Here is a 22,276-nt window from a genome sequence, read left to right on the forward strand (position 1 = left end):
GTAGCCAAGAGTCAGCTAATGGTTTTTCATGTCATAGTAAAGACGTTAGATTTTATTTTAAGTGTGATGGAAAATTTATAAAGACTTTTAAAATGATCAGTCTGACTACTGTGTTGGAAAGATTGAAGGAGGTTAAAGAATGAAGCAGGACGACTTTAAAGACTGTTACAGGTGAGCGATGTTACAGTATTCCAGGTGAGCAATGATGGTTCTTGAACTAGGGAGGTAGCTGAGGTGACGAAAAGTGTTTAGATTCAGGATATATTTCAAAGGTTTAGATTATTGCATTTACAATGGATTGGATGTTAGACATAAGAAAGAAAAACTGTATTCTGTAAATTGGAGAACACTGAGAAACAGGTTTGAGAGAAAATTAAATTTAGTTTTGACCATGTTATGTTTTAGATGGTCATTGCCATCAAGTGATTGCAAAATTGGAGCTAGATGACAGCTCTGATATTTTAATATTTATTATAAATATTACTTTCTTAGTGAGTTGCTATAAGAGTGATAAAAAACATATAACTCATAGAGATAGGATTAATTAGAATGGATTCTGAAGTACACATGCCTTATATATCAGGTAAAAGGTAAATATATATTCCATATATTCTGGAATAAGGGATCTACTGAAAGACTGTTGAAGATTCAAGATACTTGTATTACATTACTTAGTGATTAAATGATAAATAGGATTATTTTTAATGTTTTCATATAGCATAGTTTTGAACAGTTTAAACAGATACACGCCCAAACAAGACATACAGATGGCCAAGAGGCATGTGAAAAGCTGCTCAACATCACTAATTATTAGAGAAATGCAAATCAAAATTACCATGAGGTATCACCTCACACCAGGCAGAATGGGCATCATCAGAAAATCTACAAACAACAAATGCCGGAGAGGGTGTGGAGAAAAGGGAACCCTCTTGCACTGTTGGTGGGAGTGTAAATTGATACAGCCACTATGGAGAACAGTATGGAGGTTCCTTAAAAAACTAAAAATAGAATTACCATATGACACAGCAATCCCACTACTGGGCAAATACCCAGAGAACACCATAATTCAAAAAGACACACGCACCCCAATGTTCATTGCAGCACTGTTTACAATAGCCAGGTCATGGAAGCAACCTAAATGCCCATTGACAGACGAATGGATAAAGAAGATGTGGTACATATATACAATGGAATATTACTCGGCCATAAAAAGGAACAAAACTGGGTCATTTGTAGAGACATGGATGGACCTGGAGACTGTCATACAGAGTGAAGTAAGTCAGAAAGAGAAAAACAAATATCGTATATTAATGCATATATGTGGAATCTAGAAAAATGGTACAGATGAACTGGTTTGCAAGGCAGAAATAGAGACACAGATGTAGAGAACAAACGTATGGACACCAAGGGGGGAAAGTGGGGGGTGGGGTGGGATGAATTGGGAGATTGGGACTGACATGTATACACTGATGTGTATAAAATGGATGACTAACAAGAACCTGCTGTATAAAAAAATAAATTAAATTAAATTAAATTTAAAAAGAAAACAGGGGCTTTCCTGGTGGCACAGTGGTTGAGAATCCGCCTGCCAATGCAGGGGACACGGGTTCGAGCCCTGGTCCTGGAAGAACCCACATGCCGCGGAGCAACGAAGCCCGTGCGCCACAACTACTGAGCCTGTGCTCTAGAGCCCATGAGCCACAACTACTAAAGTCTGTGTGCCACAACTACTGAAGCCCATGCGCCTAGAGCCTGTGCTCTGCAACAAGAGAAGCCACTGCAATGAGAAGCCTGCACACCGCAACGAAGAGTAGCCCCCGTTTGCCACAACTAGAGAAAAGCCCACGCGCAGCAACGAAGACCCAACGCAGCCAAAAATAAATAAATTTATTAAAAAAACCAAAAAACAGATACATGCCACTAGTTTTTTGCATTATTTTTTTCCTATGGTTAATGCTTTGCATCTAAATATACTTCACACTTTTTTTAAAGTCCATATTTTTAAACCTTTATTTTATTCTAAAATCTTGGGCAGGGCTATTGAAGCTTAATGACATTAACAACTACCATTTAAGGAGAAAGGAAAACATAAATAATCTCATTTGATCTTTTGATGCTGCAGAAAAAAAGGCTAGCAGAAAGTGACTGCTGGATGTAAACGGTGTTAAAATGTTAACTAAATTGCAAAAGCAGTTAGGCTTACTACCAGTAACCTTTCTAATCTTAACATCTAACAATAGTAACACTGTCATAGGACACAGTAGGATGTGATGTAATGAGCAGGAGGAGGACTTGAATCCTGATTGTATTTCTTACTAGCTGACTGCACTTGTCTTTGGATAAGGTATCTGTTTTTCCCTTTTTCTTCCCCCCTTTAAAAAAATTTTCAGTGTCTTCAACTAAAGAATGGAGGGACTAATATCACCTACCTATCCCTCAGAGTTGTTGGAAGAATCAAAATGCATATAAAAGCGCTTTGTAAATAGCATATTTTACTTAAGTTTTAGGAATGAAGGTTTGAAACAATTACTACTTGAATTTTTTCTTCAGAAATATTTCCAATTTTAACCTGATTTAATAATTATTTTAGTAATCAATTGGGGTAACTTTATATTCTATTGCCTTCCACAATACACACTGGATAATTAGTAATTATCTGTTGATTTTCAATTAGTTTTACAGTAACCTATTATTTTGTGGACTGTTGCCAGTTCTACACGCTGTATACCACGGGCTCTCAATAAATGTCACATACAGAGCATTCTTGTAGCAGGAAGATTTAGGATCCAAATGAATTCTGAGCTCTGACAGACAGGATCTGTAGAATATAAGGCTTTCAGAAGACAACCCACCTGCTCCACACTTTCAAACAGCAACAACCAGAATCACAAGGTTCTCTGCCTACCTCTCAGCCTCATCTCTCTCCACTGTCTTCCCCTCAACTTCTCCATCCCCGGTGCACAGAACAACTTCCCCAAATGCTCAACGCAATCTCATATTTGGACTTTTCCATCTCTTGTTTCCTTTACCTAGACAGTCTTCCTTTGTAACATCAAGTCTTTCTGTCTCACTTAGATATCATCTCATGAAAAGCCTTTCCAGACCTCCTGTGCTCTTACAAAGGCCTGTCATGAACTCCTTCTTGTAGTCATTTTATCACACGGTATTTAAATTCTGTTTACTTGTCTGTCTTCTTCAATAAACTGTGAACTCTGGGAAGGCAGTGTCTGTGTCTGCCTTGTTCACTGTTATATCCCTTGCATGTAGTATGGTTCTAACACATTATGGTTTTACAATAAATATTTCTTGATTGAATAACGAGAGTGGTCCGGAGTTTTAGTAGACAGATACCAATCACTACGCTTGGTTTTCTGCCATTCAGCTAGGACTGGACGCTCCGGATTGATATATTTTCACCTCGTGAGGTTGGCAGCCCTTCGACCAGGCCTGCAGGTAGCAACCCATTTATCTGAATGATCTGACTTAACAGAACCACTGCCGACACGCGTGGCGTGGGTCTCTATGACCCACGAGTAACTGCTATGCCCTCTAGGTAACGAGGTGGAAAGAGGATCTTCAGGGGCCACCAGTATCCCAGGAAAGACGAAAGATTCGTCTTAACCTGGCCTCTGGCAGCACTGTCTACACACTACCTCCTCCTGCGCGCCAAGCCGTTAGTACCACCCGGTCCCACTCGGCTCCACCCACCTGGCGAGCCCGGGTTAATAAACCCTAGTCGCCAGGTTGCGCGAGGCGTTCCTAAGCCCCGCCTCCGGGGCGAGGGCGCCCTCCCCCTCCCAGTTCTGCCTAAACAGTTCCGTTAGCAGCGGGAGGAAAAAAACCGTCCTTCGGGTCCCCGCCTCTCCGCTCCCAACGCTTTACTCCCTACTCCCCTTGCGACCACTACACACAGCTACGGAGGCCCCTAAAGTACAAATATCCCCCAGGCACTGCCATAGCCTGATAGATTTTGTCCTTGTTACTTCATCCCGTTCCAGGGCCCTGCGTTCTGCTTTTGTCAGGAATTCGAGCTCCTGCGTTTCTTCCGGCGGCAGGAACTCTAACGCTTTTCACGGAAGTAAAGTTGTTTTGTTGGCTTTTTTTTTGCGGGGGGAGGTGGCTTTTTTTTTTTTTTTTTTGGCCGCTGGGGCTGCCCGCATTCCTTCCCTCCCACCTCGCGGAATTGTGGCGGGAGGGGGAGGAGAAAGTCAAAGCGCCTGCGCGGAGAGGCCGCTTTCCATCCGGGTCCCCGTCCGTGCGGTGCAGCAGGTCGGTAGGCGGGAAATGGCGACTGGCTGAAGGAGCTGGTTCTGTTGCTGCTGCGGGCTAAGCGGGAAAGACACCACGCGTTGCGCAGTCGGGACCATCGCCGGAGCCTGAGGACACTTCTCTGTCGTCACAGTTAGGTAATCCCACTCGTCCAGACGCTGCCGCTGCTCCCAGTCTTAGTCCTCCTCTTCCAGGGCCGTCTGCCGGGATCTCCTCCCCTTCTTAACCGGGTTCTCCAGCGGCTGCGGCGCCTTGGTAGTCATGCACTGTTGGCGCCTCGTACGTCCGCTGTATGGAGCCGCTCTTCTCTGGACTTTCCCCTGGGAACAGAAAGGGAGCTCACTTCCCGCCAGCTTCGGCTCTCAGGCTGCGGCCTGTGTTGTGATTTCTGGGGTTAGATTTCACTTTGCTACCCACCCCCATCCCGATCTCACGTTCGTAGTCCCAAAACCTGTGGTCGTCCCTCCCGGTAATTGGGTTAGATCAGCTTTTCTAACCTTGACCCGTCTGACGTTTTAGGCATTTCATTCTTTCTAGTAGGGTGCTTTTGCGGGGGGAGGGCGTTGCTCTATCTCAGTTTTTATAAATACCTTTTGAGGATCTGGAAGAAGAGATTTCACTAAGTTCTGTTTGTCTACTGTTAAAATGTTGAGTTGACATTGTTAACTTTTTCAAATTAAGAGTGGTGGTAAAGAACAGCCCATGTGGAAGGCCTCTGGTTTCTGTAGCGGTCAATTAAGGGTGAATCTTACTGTACTTCGTATTCTACACTTTCTTTGGGTATCAAATGCCTGTATAGATGCTTATTTTTGTATTCTTGACTAGAATTCCATGGTAAATAATTGTATAAGTAAATCATCTTTATTTACTTCTCACTTGAGTGGTGGCTGGAGGTGTGAAGGATGTTAAGCACTTTAGAGTACCTTAGGGAAACCTACAGAGATACTGCTCGTAAACTGCACTAAGATCCTGAAATGAAATGTACTTGGTAGATGTTCCTCCAAGGCAGGGATTTACCTTTCCAATGCTAATAAGGCAATACCAAGATTACTGCCTAACATAGGTATACAATTAGTGACTTAAAAGATTTATCTTCGTAATTTTCAGGTTGTAGATTTCTTTATATACTCTCTCCCCATTCTTTGCCAAGTTTTAAGTTTTCGTTTGTTGTCCAGCTGTTATCCTTATAAAAGCAAGGAAATGGCTAAAGCTACTTTTATTCTTCCTTCTTGTTCTTTTCCACATTGCAGACCAGTTGTCCATAAAGAGAAGTAATAAGGAGACTGTTGGTATTTTTCAGAATTTGTTTTTCAATATTGTTGAATTTGGGGCCTTTGTAGTTTTTTTTTTTTTAAACTAGTTAAATTAAGTTTTGAAAATGTGGTTCACATTACACGTCATTTGATGTTTGTAACTCAAAGGCTTTCAGCTCTCTAGGTTCAGTTTAAAAGACTTCACTATTGTTTGCATATTAGGATTAAATTTCATTAATAAACAGGAACACACAAACATTATTACAATTGTCATTTAGTAGATTCCCCCCCAAGGTCATAAAGAAAGTCAAGGCAAAATGTAGCTCTTAGGTGAAGCAGTCTTCTAGGATTGTGTTGAACTTCATACTTATCTTCAAAACCAAAAGAACAGGGGGTGGGAAGTGGAGGTGAGGGCATACTGGATACTTGCTCAGTCAATTTGTTTAAAAAATAGGGCCAAATATTTGACTTAAAAGGATGTAAAATAAATTATTGGTCTAGTGTAGGTTTTATCTGTACTTTAATGATCTTTTTGGGTAGTTTATGAAGCATTAATGTTTTAAATAAAATTTGTTTTACGGATAGCTGAGTGAGCACTGTTTGTAGACTTCGTCTTCAAGAACTCTTCCAAATTGTTTTAATTCTTCATTCATTTGATTCTTTTAATATTCTTCCCAGTATACGTTGAAAGGCTGTGAAAGCTCTAAGTGGTATAGTCCTTAACCTTTGTGGACTTGTAGCTGTACAGAAGTTCTAAATAGGATTCCATAGAAAAACCAAATAGAATTGGTGGGTTTTATAGTATTCTACGTAGTGTCTCTTGGACACTTCATTTGAGCTAGTAAGGTTATTCTTTTCTCACTATCAAGAAATTAAGAATTAGGGGTGTTTTATCTTTCTGAAATTCATCTAGCTGATCCGATGTTTGAGATTTCTGGTCAAGAGGATTCCTCACAAGATTATTATATTAGCAGAATCCATCCAATTCTGATTTTAAAAAAACCTTGGCTCTTTTGTTCAGAAAGGATGTTCTAGACTCGAGACTTGTAACTATAGGATTAATTGCAGATTGAATAAAATGGTATAAATTTATCTCATTCATAAGAGATTTTTCGATTAATGCGATAAAGAAAAAGTGGTTTGTCTGAATAAACAATATCTAACTAAATTGTAATTTACTGAGTTGTTGTGAAAGCATAAAGTAGAAAAGACACTTTAAGTCATAAATACCAAATGTTCTAAGAAGACCTCATATATGATATTCTCTAAGTAATTCTTTTGTGTAGGTTACCTGACCATTTTAGGTGGATTGGCTACAGGGGTCATTTGCTCTACTTTGAAGATGAGAAGATTTAACAGAGATGGGACTTAAGATAAAGCCGTACAACTTTTAGTTTCCACTTTACATTTGCCATGAGACATATATCTAAGCCAGACATATATTCACTACTGGTTTATGACTACATTAATTTTTAATTTAAATTGTATTAAATTATAATTGGATCTACATTACAAATAGGTGGACTAGGTGGTTGACTGTGTGGTATAACCTGAGAATTGCCAATGCCAAACTTTATTTGTGTCTCTCCTTTGTGTTATGGAATTCTTTCTAAAATGTTTCATTTAAAATTACAAATTCTCTGGAAGGAAAACTTTAAACTATTGCCTTTTATTGGCAATATTAGCACAGATTAGTTTATCAAATAAATTTGCTGATACCACAAACAGGTGAGGGTTCAGAGGCAGTGGAACAACAGAATTAAGCTTCTTTGCATTGGCTGTGATCAGGAGAGGTGTGGCATGTAGGAACATTGTCTGAGGGAGAAAGGCATGGTGGGAGTAGAGTTATAGTGAGAAGTTTGGGCCTCTTGGGGTCCTTTGGGAATCTTGTGAATCTGACTGACAGTAATGAGGAGTGAGACTAAGTGTGGTCCCAAAAAGAATTGTAGGACCTTAAGGACAAACGTGGTTTATAGCTTTGGCCTGCCCTTTTGTTTATTTACCTCATCTGCAGGTCCCCATTTAGTATGATATTTTTAGAAAAGAGTGAAGGAAAACACTAAAATGCCATTGAAAAAGTGTTGTAAAATATTTACATAAAAAGTCTTTTAACTTTAATATAAGGTCACAGTAGGCCAGTTAACTATATTAGGGACCCCAGGTTTTATGGTAATCATAGGCTCTCCTATATTCATTTAGAGAAATTATAGAAAAGGAAGTTTATCTAGATTAAACATGAATCATCAACTGTGCTTTGACTTGAGGTTCTAGCAGTCAGGTTTCCATAATAGCTATAATAATTTTAGGACAAGGAACTGTGTTTATTACTTTGATTAAAGAAACATAAAATTGTTCTAATAGAAGGCACTTGAATACTTCAGAAATAATTGGGATTATACTTAGTAATAGTGGCTTATATATAGTTTAGGAAGAATGTTTTCTTTCTTTGGACTAAATACTTCTATATGGAGAAATTGGAAACTAAAAAGGCAGAATCATTGCTAAAAATAAATAAGAAAGGGATATTAAGAATCTGTTAGCATCATGACATGATATTTTAAGTTTCTCGTGTTGACCAGTTAAAGTAATGTTTAAGTAGGAATTCAAAATATATTTTATTAAAAGAAGAGTATATTATTTGTTAAAGAAAAATATACAGAACCAATAAGTATCTTTTCAGTTGAGAACAACTATGATTATTTGTTTCAGTAATAATTGCTTTCTTTCTGATATTCCCCAAATATATATGATTATTCTATTGAGTTGAAATTGATTAACTTCACACTGACTTTACAAGTACCTGCTTTAGTGTATTTTGTTAAATAAGATAATTATACAGTAAAATCCTTTAATTTTCTGATGTACTGATAAAAATTATTTGAAAAATATAATCACATTTCAAACAATCATGCATTTTTCCCTCATTGGTAATATACCATTTTACTTTATTTTATTTTACTTTTTTAGTAGTAGCAAACAAGAGGGCACTTCTGTTAGAGAATTATGATCTTACCTCCTCTTTGACTAGTAATTTAGATAAAAATTCTTAAAACTCTTCTTAAAACTTTTTGTCTTCGGTTTATTCAATCATAATGATTAGTTTTTCTTTGGTAGGTAGCATTAATAAGAATAGTAGGAAATTATTTCAGGTACTCAAAGATTTTTAATTAATAACTATTTTTCCTTTTTGCCAACATCTCATTGATTCTTTTATTATCAACTTAATGTGTTCTGAGAGTTCCATATTTCTACTGGCCTGAGAGTAAGTTGAATATAAAATTAATTTTCTTTAAATAGAAGCTTTTATTGAAGGAGTAGTCATATCTCTCCCCTTGCCCAATTTTGGTGAGAACTACTTAAAAAGCATTCTTAGGAAAATTCTGCCAAAATTAACTTCACGTTTTTATTCTTCAAATTTTCTTTAATGTATCCAGTAAGTACATTGTAACTTGCATGTATACAGGTAACTCCTGTAAATTTTAAAAATTGCATATATTGGAATATATTCCATAGAAAGGATAGTAATATGATGAAAAGTGATACACTGGAGTGACAGGTTTCCTATGTGCTTTTTTTTTTAATCTCATTAATAGCTTTTTAATATGATTTTTTAAATTTTATTATTTCTTTTTGGTTGCATTGGGTCTTTGTTGCGTTGCGTGGGCTTTCTCTAGTTGCGGTGAGCGGGGGCTACTCTTCACTGTGGTGCGTGGGCTTCTCATCGCGGTGGCTTCTCTTGTTGTGGAGCACAGGCTCTAGGCTCGCAGGCTTCAGTAGTTGTGGCTCGCCGGCTCTAGAGTGCACGCTCAGTAGTTGTGGCGCACAGGCTGAGTTGCTCTGCGGCGTGTGCGATCTTGCCGGACCAGGGCTTGAACCCGTGTCTCCTGCATTGGCAGGTGGATTCTTAACCACTGCGCCACCAGGGAAGCCCTCCCATGTACTTTTGACAAGTTTCTAATGAATATTATAGTACTCAGTTCTTATGAATTCATAACTATATTTTTTCTAAAATAGCACATTTTGTTATAAAGTTTTATTGGTATGAATTTCTTTCATGCTGTGTAATAGAATACTTCTTTTTACAAGATGTGTACATTATACTTACTGCAGTTAGTTAAATTTAGAACAATCTCCAAATTACTGTTGCTTTAAAGCTTAGGTGAGAGAAATACAAGTCTGTCCTCAGCAGAAGTACATACTGTCTCATTCGGTACATAACAAATATTGATTTTGCCCTAATGGTATTTCTGCTGAGTACATGCAAAGTTTTAAGTTGGGGTCCTGATAATAGTATTTTAAAACATGTATGTGAGTGGCTGTATTTTCAGTGATCAACAAACGAAATAATGCCATCTTTAAAAAATCATTTCATATTTTCATTGAGCATTTTAGTCATCAATAATCTAACAACCCAGAGAAAATTAATTGACCATGGTTTTAGAAAAAACTTTTTTATTTTTGGTTGTTGTTCATTGAAGAAAACTTTAAGAGGAAAAAGAGCCATAATTTTATCAACCCAACTCAATAGCAGTTTTTTTTCCCAAATATTTTTGATTATGTTTATAGTTAGTAGTTTTTGAAGAATTCTATTATCTAGTTTAAAAAAGGAGAGAAAGTTATGTATCACATAATAATAACCTGAAAAGACCACTTTATCACATACTTTGTTGGGCAGGGTTCAGGGAAAAGAATCTCCCTGTCTTGGAGTTGATGCTTTATATAATCCTCCTCTACTTAATCCTCCTGCCCTATTTGACTTTTGACTTTTATTAGGTGATAAGTGGGAGGGACCAAGAAATCTCTTCTTTCTGTAAAGTCATTCAATGAAGGGCTTGGGAAAGTAGTAAAGGAAGGAGAGTAAAAGTGGACAGTTGTAGTATCTGAACCTGTTGATTTCAGATTATTCAACTGGAAATATAGTGAAAACAGATACTGATACTTTTGTCATTTGGTGTCAACTAAGGCAGTGATTTTTAGCTTTTTCTTTCATGAGTGTAAATTGAGTAGTGATACCATTTATAATAGAATATAAATTAACAAACTCAGAAATTTAGAGCTAGAGGAGACTAAAAGGGTCGTCTAGTCTTTGTTTCCTTAATGATGAATGATCTGAAGACTTTTTAACATGTAGTAAGTGTTGGTCTTAATTAGGGTGCTTCTAGATAAGTTGTATGTGATAGAAGGATGAAAACAGCTCAGATTAATTAATGACTCATCTCCTGTTGTGACAGCTCTCTTTTAAGGTAAAATTTACATGTAGTAAAATGCATAGATCTGAAGTCCAATAACTTCTTTTGCTGTTGAGGAAATGAAATGCTAGAATGATTGCATGACTTAATTAGTGTCTAATCAGTGTTACAGCTAACTAGTGATAGATTCAGGACTGATACCTCCCAGTCCAGGGGCTCTTCCTCTAGTAACTCCCTCAGGAGCCTACTCCAGAACTTTGCATGCATATTTTCTTTATATAGGCAATTTATAACTTATATATATCTAAATTTTATGGGGAAACCCAGACTTTGTTGCCTTTAAAGTTTGATTTGTGATCTTTTTACAATTTTCTTATTCATATTTTTTTGTCCACTTTCGTTTCCCTTTTCTCTCTTTTATTCAGCAAAAATTTGTTTGAAAGAATGCACATTACATTAGTCCTAGATAATTTGTTAAGAATCCTTCATATATAATGTGCTGTTTTGTTGTTTTGATAGAAAATTGTGTACTCAAGACCTCAACAGCGAATTATCAACTGAGTTTATGCTTGTATCATTATTATAATCTTGTTAGCACAAGACAATTTGCAGCCATAATTGTTGGCATCAAATATTGCTTGGGGTCAGGGATTTTGTGAAAAGGAAGGAAATCTTATGAGGAAGGAATATTTTTAGTTTTATTCTTGCTCTTTTTGTGAGCAAGAATTGATTACTGCAGTGAGGATTTTGTGTTTCAGTGACATATTTTTTTCCCTATTCTCTTGTCTCTTTGAGGGAAATGAGAAAAATTATAGTTCAGTTCAACAAAGGTTGAGCTTTTATGTGTACCGGGTTGTTGGAGTTACAGATAAGATCTCTGCCTTCAACACTCTTACAATTTAGTGCAGTTAAAGATATATAAATAGATTATTTCAGTACGATTTGTTAAAAGCTAAGGAGAGATAATCACCAGTTTACACAGGCATGGGCATGTGGGGGTGGTTACTTATTGGGGTGCATGGTACTTGGGCTGAGCTTTAAATGATAAGGATAAGAATTAGTTGAAAGGAAGGAATATTTGAGGTATAGAGAAAAAGCAGAAGCATGATACAGCAGTGTGGGCAAGAAACTATTATTACTGGAGTGCAAAGAGTGAGGCAGCAAATAGCAGTGAAAAAAGACTTGGAGAGGTAGATCTTGGAGGGTTTTATATATATTGCTAGAGTTTAGTCTTTATTTTGAAGAGAGTTCGTGGGATGGAACAGGCAGATTTGTAGAGTGCAGAGGATGGATTTAAAGGGGGAAGACTGAGAAATATTTTAGAGGTAGAATCATGAGGATTTGGTGATTGTAGGGGACAAGGGAGGGGAAGAATGACTAGGTGTTTAGGATGGCTTCTGGCTTCATTGATTAGGCAGATTACTTGTGATTAAGAATATAGTAGAGCCGGGGGGGCGGGGGGCGCTTCCCTGGTGGCACAGTGGTTAAGAATCCGCCTGACAATGCAGGGGACATGGGTTCGAGCCCTGGTCCGGGAAAATCCCACATGCCGCGGAGCAACTAAGCCTGTGTGCCGCAACTCCTAAGCCTGTACTCTAGAGCCCACGAGGCTCAACTACTGAGCCTGCATGCCACAACTACTGAAGCCCACACACCTAGAGCCACAACAAGAGAAGCCCCCACAATGAGAAGCCCACGCACCGCAACGAAGACCCAATGCAGCCAAAAAAAAAAAAAAAGCTGAGCTCATTTTATTTAAAAAAAAAAAAAAAAAAGAATATAGTAGGGGGACTACCCTGGCGGTCCAGTGGTCAAGACTCCACAATTCCAATGCAGGAGGCTCGGGTTCCATCCCTGCTCAGGGAACTAAAAAGGAATACAGCAGGAAATATACAAAAGGAAGAGCAGGTTTGGGAATAGGGGTGGGATAGGAAAGGTGAATTCAGCCTTGGGTAAGTTGAATTTGAGGTGCAGAGTGAAAGTGTTGAGAAAGCTGTTGGATGATAGTCTGAAATTTATAGATGATACAAAAGCTAGAAGAATTAATGTTGCAATTTGGAAGAGGCACCCACGCCCAATCTTTTTAGCTGGGCTGCAGATACATAGAAAGCAAACTTAATTGCTTGGTTTTAAATTGCTGAACAATCAGCTTTTTCTATTCCTGAGATGAGATCTGGTTCAAATGTTGAAAAATGGAAATGTTTTACATTATATACTCGCCCCCCAATGTCATGAGTTCTTAAGCTTAAAATGTTGTTGCATCCATTGCTATGTTTGTTTTGTGATGTAATCTACTTAAATTGTATCTACTTCATTCATTAGTAGTAGATTTATTTCCCTGATGTACTCATTTCCCAATCTTTACTTGTATTATTCTATTTTTACTGGTAATAGAAAAGAATTTATCTAGTAATGGAGCTCTAAAGAACCTAGAGGATTGTTAATTTGTAACATAAGTAGTAGAGTTAGCAAGATGAGGCTGTATATGTATGTGTAAAACTCTTCCTTTTATATTTTATGTTTAGGTAATAAAATTAGACTATTGCAGATATTATGTAGGCAATTTCTGATCAGTACTTGGCCCAATTGGTATGTATTGTTTTTGGTTTTGGTCAGGTAATGCTGGCCTCATAAAATAAGTTGGGAAGTGTTCCCTTCTGTTTTCTGGAAGAGTTTGTTGTTTGTTTTGTTTTTATTAAGATGTTTGGTAGGATTCTCCAGTGAAGTCATCTGGGTCTGGAATTCTCTATGTTGGAGACTTTTCCTGCAATTTAATTTTTTTTAGATATGGGGCTGATCAGGTTATCTTTTGTTTTTTTGGTTATAAATTTATTTATTTATTTTTGGTTGCATTGGGTCTTCGTTGCTGCACGTAGCCTTTCTCTAGTTGTGGCGAGGGGGGCTGTGTGTGGGCTTCTCATTGCGGTGACTTTTCTTGTTGTGGGCTCTAGGCGCATGGGCTTCAGTACTTGCGGCACGTGGGCTCAGTACTTGTGGCTCACGGGCTCTAGGGCTCAGGTTCAGTAGTTGTGGCTCACGGGCTTAGTTGCTCCACAGCATGTGGGATCTTCCTGGACCAGGGATCGAACCCATGTCCCTTGCATTGGCATTCGGCCACCAGGTAAGTCCCTTTACAGGTTATTTTTGTTGGATGTAAAATCCTTGGTTTACATGTTCTTTTTTTTGGGGCGGGAGGTGGGGCTGCGTTTGGTCTTAGTTGCTGCATGTGGGCTTTCTGTAGTTGCAGCGAGTGGGGGCTACTCTTCGTTGTGATGTGTAGGCTTCTCACTGTGATGACTTCTCGTTGCGGAGCATGGGCTCTAGGCGCGTGGGCTCAGTAGTTGTGGCTTGCAGGCTCTAGAGCGCAGGCTCGGTAGTTGTGGCGCACAGGCTTAGTTGCTCTGCAGTATGTGGGATCTTCCTGGACCAGGGCTTGAACCCATGTCCCCTGCATTGGCAGGCGGATCCTTAACCACTGCGCCACCAGGGAAGGCCAGTTTACATGTTCTTTCCTTGATTATTTTATTTTAAATATTTTACTCCATTTTTTTCTGGCATAAAGCGTTGCTATTGAAAAATTTAGAATAGTCTCATATTCTGTCCATTATAAAGTCACTTAGTGTATGCCTAAATCAGGGGTCTGCAAACTACTGCCCATGGGCTGACTGCCTGTGCTTGTAAACACTTTTTTTGTACACAGCTATGTCTGTTCATTTACATATTGTCTTTGGCTGCTTATGCTATGCAATGCCATAGACAATTTGGAAACCAGTGAGCATGGCTGTGGACACTGGACATTGATATTTGAATTTCATATAACTTTCACCCTATGGTTTGTAAGCCTAAAATATTTACTCTCTGATTCTGTAAGAAAAAGTTTGCCTATGTCTATCTTGCCTATATGTCCAAAGAATTTTTCCCCCATTTCTTAAAATTCAGTAATTTAAAGTTCTAGTAGCTCATACTAGACTGTCTTGGTATTTGTCTTTCTGGGTTGCTATTCTCATGTCTGTGTCTTTCAATACATGGTTTCAGACTTCTGTTTCTGGAAAGTTTTCTTGTTGTACTTTTGAGTGTCTGATCTTTGACTCTTCAATATTTGATCAGTTTTTCTTGAATCTGCATTTTTTTAATGTTTAGAAATATGTCTTCTTTTTTCTATCTGTTGTGTTCATTTACTTCTTTGTTCTTTTTTCTTTAGTCTTCATTTATGAAATAATTTTTTTTTTTACTTTTTAATTTTTTTCTGACTTCTGTCACTTTATCCCCACCCCCCTGAATTCCAGTTAAATTTGTTCTTATATTAGTGGTTTTAACCTTTCCTTGGAAGTGGTTTATAGTTGCGATCTGTCTTTATGGGGTTACTTTTTGTAATTTTATTGTTTGTAGGAAATTAGGGATTTTATTCTGCTTCTCTTTTTTTTTTCTTCTTCTTATGATAACTATATGGGCTCTGGTCTGATTTCTGTTACTTTTTAATGTGAAATTTGTTTTCCTAAACTTTTAGAAGGAGTTTTGGTTAAAGATAGGTTTTGGCTTAAGTGGAACTTTCTGTTGTTTTCTTATAGTGTTTGAAAATATGGAGGACTGCTCTCTGAGATTGCTTAGTTTATGTTCCTCTTTCCGTCTTTTTCTAGTATTCTGTTTGCTTTTCTCATTTGATTCTGTCCTACTCTGTTTTGACTTTATTCGGCAGTTTCCTCGTATTGAACCCTGTCAGTAGCTCTCATAGTCAGGATTTTTGTTCTTATTTTTTAATGGAAAATATCAAACATATGCACAAAGTAAACAATGGTATCGTGAATCTCCATATAACCATCACTCGGTTTTAGTAGTTATTAACACTTTGTCTGTCTTCTTTGATCTATACCTCCACCCACTCCTACCTGGTTGGTTGTTATTCATAAGAACTTTTTATAGGTGTTTATTTAGGTAAATTTTATATACTTTGAAATACATAGATCTTAGCTGTAAGTTTTGACAAATCTACACCCGTATCACAATATAGGACATTTCCTTTCCTCAAGGCAACTTTTATTCTGATTTTTTTTTCTCCTTAGATTATTTTTGCCTCTGCCTTTTTAATGCCATCACCAAATGCATACTCTTTTGTGTCTGCCATTGCTCAGTGTCTGTGAGATTCTTTCATGTTGTTGATGATATTAGTAATTGTTGCTTTCTGTTTCTGATTATTATTCCACTGTAAAAAACAAAGCAAAACCCACAATATTCATCTTTCTGTTGCTGAGCATTTTCGTTGTTCCCAGTTTGGGGCTATTGTAAATAAAGCTGCCGGGAACATTTTGGTAAAAGAACCTTGTGGACACGTTTATATTTCTCTTGTTTAAAAACTTAGAAATGAAATTATTGGATCAGAGGGCTATGTGTTGTTTATTAGAAAGTGCTCAACTTTTACCAAAATTACATTCCCATCAGCAAAATATGAGAGTCCTCATTGTTCTACATCCTTGCTACCATTTTTTGTTGTCAGTCTTGTACAATACTTTTTACGATTCAAGTAGATGCGGATTAGTATGCTATTAATGTTTCTAACTTACACTTCTGATAATAAATAATATCGAGTATCATTTCATATGCTTGTGGCAAGTTATCTAGCTGTTATGAAATATCTTCTCAAATCTTTTGCTCATTTTTTTCTACTGGTTTGTTTGTCTTCGTTGTGTTTTAGGATTTCTTTGTATTCTGCATACAAGTGCTTTACAAGATACATGTTTTATGAATATTGCATCAGTTTGTTGCTTGCCTTTTGATTTTTTTTTACTGGTGTCTTTTGGTGAACAGAAAATTTTTAATGTTTATTAAGCCAAGTTTATTCAGTTTTTCCTTTTATGGTTATTGCTTTTATAGTTATTCTTTGTATAAGAGCATTTCATCTACAAGGAGATAGTTTTACTTTTCCTTTCTGACATAGGTTTCTTTTCTTTTCTTGCTTAATTGACTAGAACCTACAGTAAAATGTTGAATAGAAGTAGTGAGAGTAGACATCCTTGTCTTATTTTTGGTCGTAAGAGGAAAGGCATTTAGCTTTTCACTATGAAGTATGATGTTAGCTCTGGGGCTTTTGTAGATGTCTTTTATTGGGTAAGAATTCCCTTCTACTCCTGGTTTGTTGAGGTTTGTTTTTTTTTTTTTTGCGGTACGCGGGTCTCTCACTGTTGTGGCCTCTCCCGCTGCGGAATACAGGCTCCAGACACGCAGGCTCAGCGGCCATGGCTCATGGGCCCAGCCGCTCTGCAGCATGTGGGATCCTCCCGGACCGGGGCACGAACCCGTGTCCCCTGCATTGGCAGGCGGACTCTCAACCACTGCGCCACCAGGGAAGCCCCTTGTTGAGTATTTTTATTGGAAAAGGATGTTGGGTTTGGTCAGATACTTTTTCTGTATCAACTGAGATGATTGTGTGGAGTTTTTCCTTTATTCTTTTAATATGGTGTATTAGATTGATTAGTTTTCATATTAAACCACCCTTGTATTCCTGAGAGAAATACCACTTGGTCATGGTGTGTAATCCTTCTATTAAGCTGCTGGATTTGGTTTGCTAGTATTTCGTTGAGGATATTTCTGTCTATGTTCCTAAGGGATATTGATGTGTAGTTTTCTTGTAGTGTCTTTGTTTGACTTTGGTATCAGGGTAATGCGCCTCATAGATTGAGTTGGGAGGTGTTCCTCAATTTTTTGGAAGAATTTGAGAAAGATTGGTGTTACTTCTTCTTTAAACATTATGTAAAATTTACCAGTGAAGCCACCTGGTCCTGGACTTTTCTTTGTGGCAAGTATTTTTTTATTATTAATTAAATCTCTTTACTTGTTATGAGTCTTTTTCTGTTTTTTCTTGAGTCATTTTAGTTGTGTCTTCTTAAAAATGTGTCCATTGAATCTAGGTTATCTAATTTGTTGCTGTACAGTTTTTCGTAGTATTTTCTCATAATCCATTTTATTTCTGTGAAGTTGGTATTAATGTCACTTCTTTCATTGATGATTTTAGTAGGTTGAGTTTTCTCTTTTCTTCTTGTCTAGTTCTAAAGATTTGTCAATTTTGTTGCTCTTTTCAAAGAACCAACTTTAGGCTTCATTGTTTTTAAAAAAATTATCTGTTTGATTTATTTTTGTTCTATTTCTTTATTATTTTCTTTCTTCTGCTTGCTTTACATTTAGTTTGCTTTTCTCTTTCTGGTTTTTTAAGCTAGAAGGCTTTTTTATTGATTTGAGGTCTTTTTAAAAATATTAGCCTTCACAGCTATAAGTTGTCCTCTGAGCACTGCTTTTAGGGGCATGCTATGAGTTTTGGTGTGCTGTGTTTTTGTTTTCATTCATTGTGAAGTATTTTCTAATTCCCCTTGTGATTTCTTCTTTGACACAGTGTTTATTTAGGACTTTGTTGTTTAATTTTTGCACATTTGTTAATTTCTCAACTTTCCTTCCTTGTGATTTCTAATTAATTCCAGTGTGGTTGGAGATCATATACTTGTATGATTTCAGTCATTTTATTTATTTATTTTATAAATTTATTTATTTTATTTATTTTATTTTTGGCTGTGTTGGGTCTTCATTGCTGTGTGCAGGCGTTCTCTAGTTGCGACTGGGGGCTACTCTTCGTTGTGGTGTGTAGGCTTCTCATCGTGGTGGCTTCTCTTGTTGCAGAGCACGGGCTCTAGGCGCGTGGTCTTCAGTAGTTGTAGCATGCAGGCTCTAGATTGCAGGCTCAGTAGTTGTGGCACATGGGCTTAGTTGCTCTGCACCGTGTGGGATCTTCCCAGACCAGGGCTGGAACCCATGTCCCCTGCATTGGCAGGTGGATTCTTAACCACTGTGCCACCAGGGAGACCTGATTTCAGTTCTTTTAAAGGTGAGACTTGTTTTGTGTCTTAACATGTAGTCTTTCATGGAGAATATTCCATTTGTAAGTTGAGAAGAATGTGTATTCTGTTGTTGGATGTCGTGTTCTATGTATATGACTCTTAGGTCTCAAGAATCGTTCAGATCTTCTGTTTCCTTATTGATCTTTTGTCTAGTTATTCTATCCGTTTTTGAAAGTGGAGTATTAAAGCCTCCAACTCTTGTTGAATTGCCTGTTTTTCACTTTGATTGACAATTTTAACTTTATATATTTGGGGACTCTGTTGTTAGGTACGTGTATGTTTATAATTTCCCTCTAAGTGCTGCTTATTACATCCCAGAAATTTTGATGTGCTCTCTTTTTGTTAATTTTCATTACAAAATATTTTGTATTTCCCTTGTGAATTCTTGTTTGACTCATGATTTATTTATAAATTTAAAAAATTTCAAGTATATGGTACTATTTAAGATTTCTTTTGTTTTTGATTTATAATTGTGGTCAAGGAACATACTTTGTAAGATTTTAGTCTTGATGGTCAGTTTCAAAAGGTCATGAGGGCTTGACTGCTCCAGCCCTTTTAGAACTATTAAGTATACCTTTTACAACTCATTATTGGAATGGACTAAAACCCTCTACATTTCAGCCTCCTTCTTTAAATGCTCTTGTCTTTCTTTCCAGTGACTGGTTATTTTTAAGTTCAGAGGACATTTCTCCTAAGCTTTCCTAAAATCTTCACTCTCCATGAAGAGTGATCTAGCATTTTATATATACACTATGATGTGTATCTATCCTTAACCTGTTAGACTTTTTGATTCTCATGGGAAGAGGTATCATTTTTATCCTTTTATTACCATACTGGTAGCAGGTGACCAATATTTAAATTTTAATGAGCTGAACCCCTTGGACTGAACTAGCTATATGTGTTTAGTCTTTTAAGACCTACTTTACATGAAGATATTATTTCATAAAATTTTTAAATTTCCATTAAAGATTCTGGGTTTAAGATAGGTTCACCCATAGGTATTTTTGAAAATATTAAAAAAAAATTTTACAGATTTTTAAAGAAATTGAATACAAATAACTTTCTTTTTGAAAAATTACCCCATGCATTTGCTTTATGGGAATTTTCCTTTTTAAGGAGTGCTGTGCTGAAGAACAAAGGAATTAAGACAAAATTTATACACTGTAAATAGAGTTATTTAAGTAAATAATACATACCTTGAGTAAATCCCTTTAGAAGTTAACATTGACTCTTTAGGAGAAAAGGCAGTATTTGTTTTATTTGGGGATGACAGCTTAAAACTGAACACTACTTGGTGATGAAAAACAAATGGTTGTTTGGAAAGGTATTTTAGGACTCCTCTGGTGAAGCCTTTGAGGTTGGGACTTTTTTGTTGGAGTAGATATTGTGTGTGTGTGTGTGTGTGTGTGTAGTTTCTATATGTTAAAAAAGGGAGGGGTCCTAACTTTTTTTCTGTGACTGTTGTGTTGCATTACTAAAGACACGACTTTTTGTTTGTTTGTTTTTTGTTTTTGGCTGTGTTGGGTCTTCATTGCTGCACCGCGGGCTTTCTCTAGTTCCGGTGAGCAGGTGCTACTCTTCGTTGAGGTGCGCAGGCTTCTTGTGGTGGCTTCTCTTGTTGCGGAGCATGGGCTCTAGGCGCACGGGCTCTAGAGCGCAGGCTCAGTAGTTGTGGTGCCGGGCTTAGTTGCTCCATGGCGTGTGAAATCTTCCCGGACCAGGGCTCGAACCCATGTCCCCTGCATTGGCAGGCAGATTCTTAACCACTGCGCCACCAGGGAAGCCCAAGACACGACTTCTTAAGCTTCCTAATTTGTCTGCGAAGACCCTACTCTTTGCCAAGAATTTCTTCACCTTTAGGAGTTTAGAGTGCTTAACTGGTTAGACTTTTTTGCTAATGCATTCATTGTTGTGAGTAGTTTTACTCTTCTCTGCACTTTATAGCTTTTCTAATTCCTTCTTCATTTTGAGCGTCAAGATGGTAAGATGAATAATGTATTCATTATACAGGTGAAAAAATATTTAAGTGGCTATAGCTTAGCTATGATTGAAGCAGGATTAGACCTAATTAATATCTCTTAATTATTAGTGTAGTAGTTTTTGTATTCTATTTCACAGATTATAATTCAGGGAATGTTCTCAACTACTTCTAAGTCTTGGGACAATTTTTGCCAGCCATTAATTTTCTCATCAGTGAAATGAGAGAGTTCAAATCGATGGCCTCATATTTTCTGTCTGATGTGAATTTGGTATTTAAAGGGTCATTACAAACAAATGGCCAACAGGCACAGGAAAAGATGCTCAACATCATTAGCCATTAGGAAATGCAAATCAAAGCCACAATGAGATACCACTTCACCCCCACTAAAATGGCTATAATAAAAAAATAAACAAGTAGCAAGTGTTGGTGAGGATACGGAAAAAGTGAAAACCTTGTACATTGCTGGTGGGAATATAAAATGGTGCCGCTGCTGTGGAAAACAGCAGTTCCTCAGTATGTTAAACATAAAATCACCACATGAACCAGCAATTCCACTCCTGGTTACATACCCAATAAAACTCAAAACAGGTGGTCAAAAAGAAACTTGTACATGAATGTTCACTCCAGCACTATTCACACTTAACCAAAAGGTAGAAACAACACAGATGTCCATCAGTAGATGAATGGATAAACAAAATGTAGTCTTACCCATTCAATGGAACATTACTCAGCCGTAAATGGGAATAATGTACTGATACATGCTACAACATGGATGAACCTTGAAAACATTATCCTAAGTGAAAGAAACAGTTATACAGGACCATATATTGTGTGATTCCACTTACATGAAGTGTCCAGAATTGGGAAATCCATAGAGACAGAAAAGAGATTAGTGGTTGCTTAGGGCTAAGGGCAGGGGGAAATGGGGATTGACTGCCAATAGGTATGGGGTCTCCTCTGGGGGTGATTGAAAATGTTCTGAAAATAGATAATGGTATGGTTGGACAACACCGCAAATTAATAAATGTCACTGAATTGAACACTTAAAAAAAAAGATCATTACATATGGTAACATCAAATACCACAGAATGATCCAGTCATTCTTGTTATATTGATACTTGTATACTTGTTGATATTTAGAATTGTGCTCATGGAATTAATTCATTCATTGACTAAGGGTTTTTTCCACTACATTGTAAGCTCCAGAGGGTAAAAACCTTCTCTGTCTTGTTTTACTAGGCACTTACCTAGCCCAGTGCCTAGAATGTGGTAAGTGCCCAATAAATACTTGTTGAATGAATGAATGAGTGATTAAATGAATGATAAGGTCAGCATGGGTGGAGGCAGCATAGTGCTCTGGAAGGAACATGCACGCTCTATTAGATCATAGGATATAATATTTCAGAAGTTGTGAGAAGGTTATTTGGGAGAATGTAATAAAATTCAAAGCACTACACGTTTCAATTAAAAGGTTAGTTTCTTGGGAATTCCCTGGTGGCCCAATGGTTAGGACTCCGCACTCTCGCTGCTGAGGGCCTGGGTTCAACCCCTGGTTGGGGAACTAAGATCCCGCAAGTCATGTGTGGTATGGCCAAAATAAATAAATAAATAAAATGTCAGTTTCTTATTTCAATCCCTTATAGACCTGGACTTCTTTTTAATCAAGATATTTTTATTATATAAGCTGGGCACATATGGGTATGC

At 37.4% G+C, this 22,276-nt stretch overlaps 1 protein-coding gene across 2 annotated transcripts in view; it reads left to right on the forward strand.

Moving 5' to 3' along the window:
* The first annotated feature begins 3,871 nt into the window (after positions 1-3,871).
* CTDSPL2 (CTD small phosphatase like 2) overlaps positions 3,872-22,276 on the forward strand; it is a 71,305-nt gene continuing 52,900 nt past the window's right edge. Inside the window, exon 1 of one of the 2 annotated variants that reach the window (XM_067745547.1) lies at positions 3,872-4,406. The gene's annotated coding sequence lies outside the window, so the exon portion shown is untranslated. The remainder of the gene's footprint in view (positions 4,407-22,276) is intronic. The other variant, XM_067745543.1, reaches the window with a different exon arrangement.

This window comes from Pseudorca crassidens, chromosome 1 (genome assembly GCF_039906515.1).
Source record: "Pseudorca crassidens isolate mPseCra1 chromosome 1, mPseCra1.hap1, whole genome shotgun sequence".
Taxonomy (NCBI): domain Eukaryota; kingdom Metazoa; phylum Chordata; class Mammalia; order Artiodactyla; family Delphinidae; genus Pseudorca; species Pseudorca crassidens.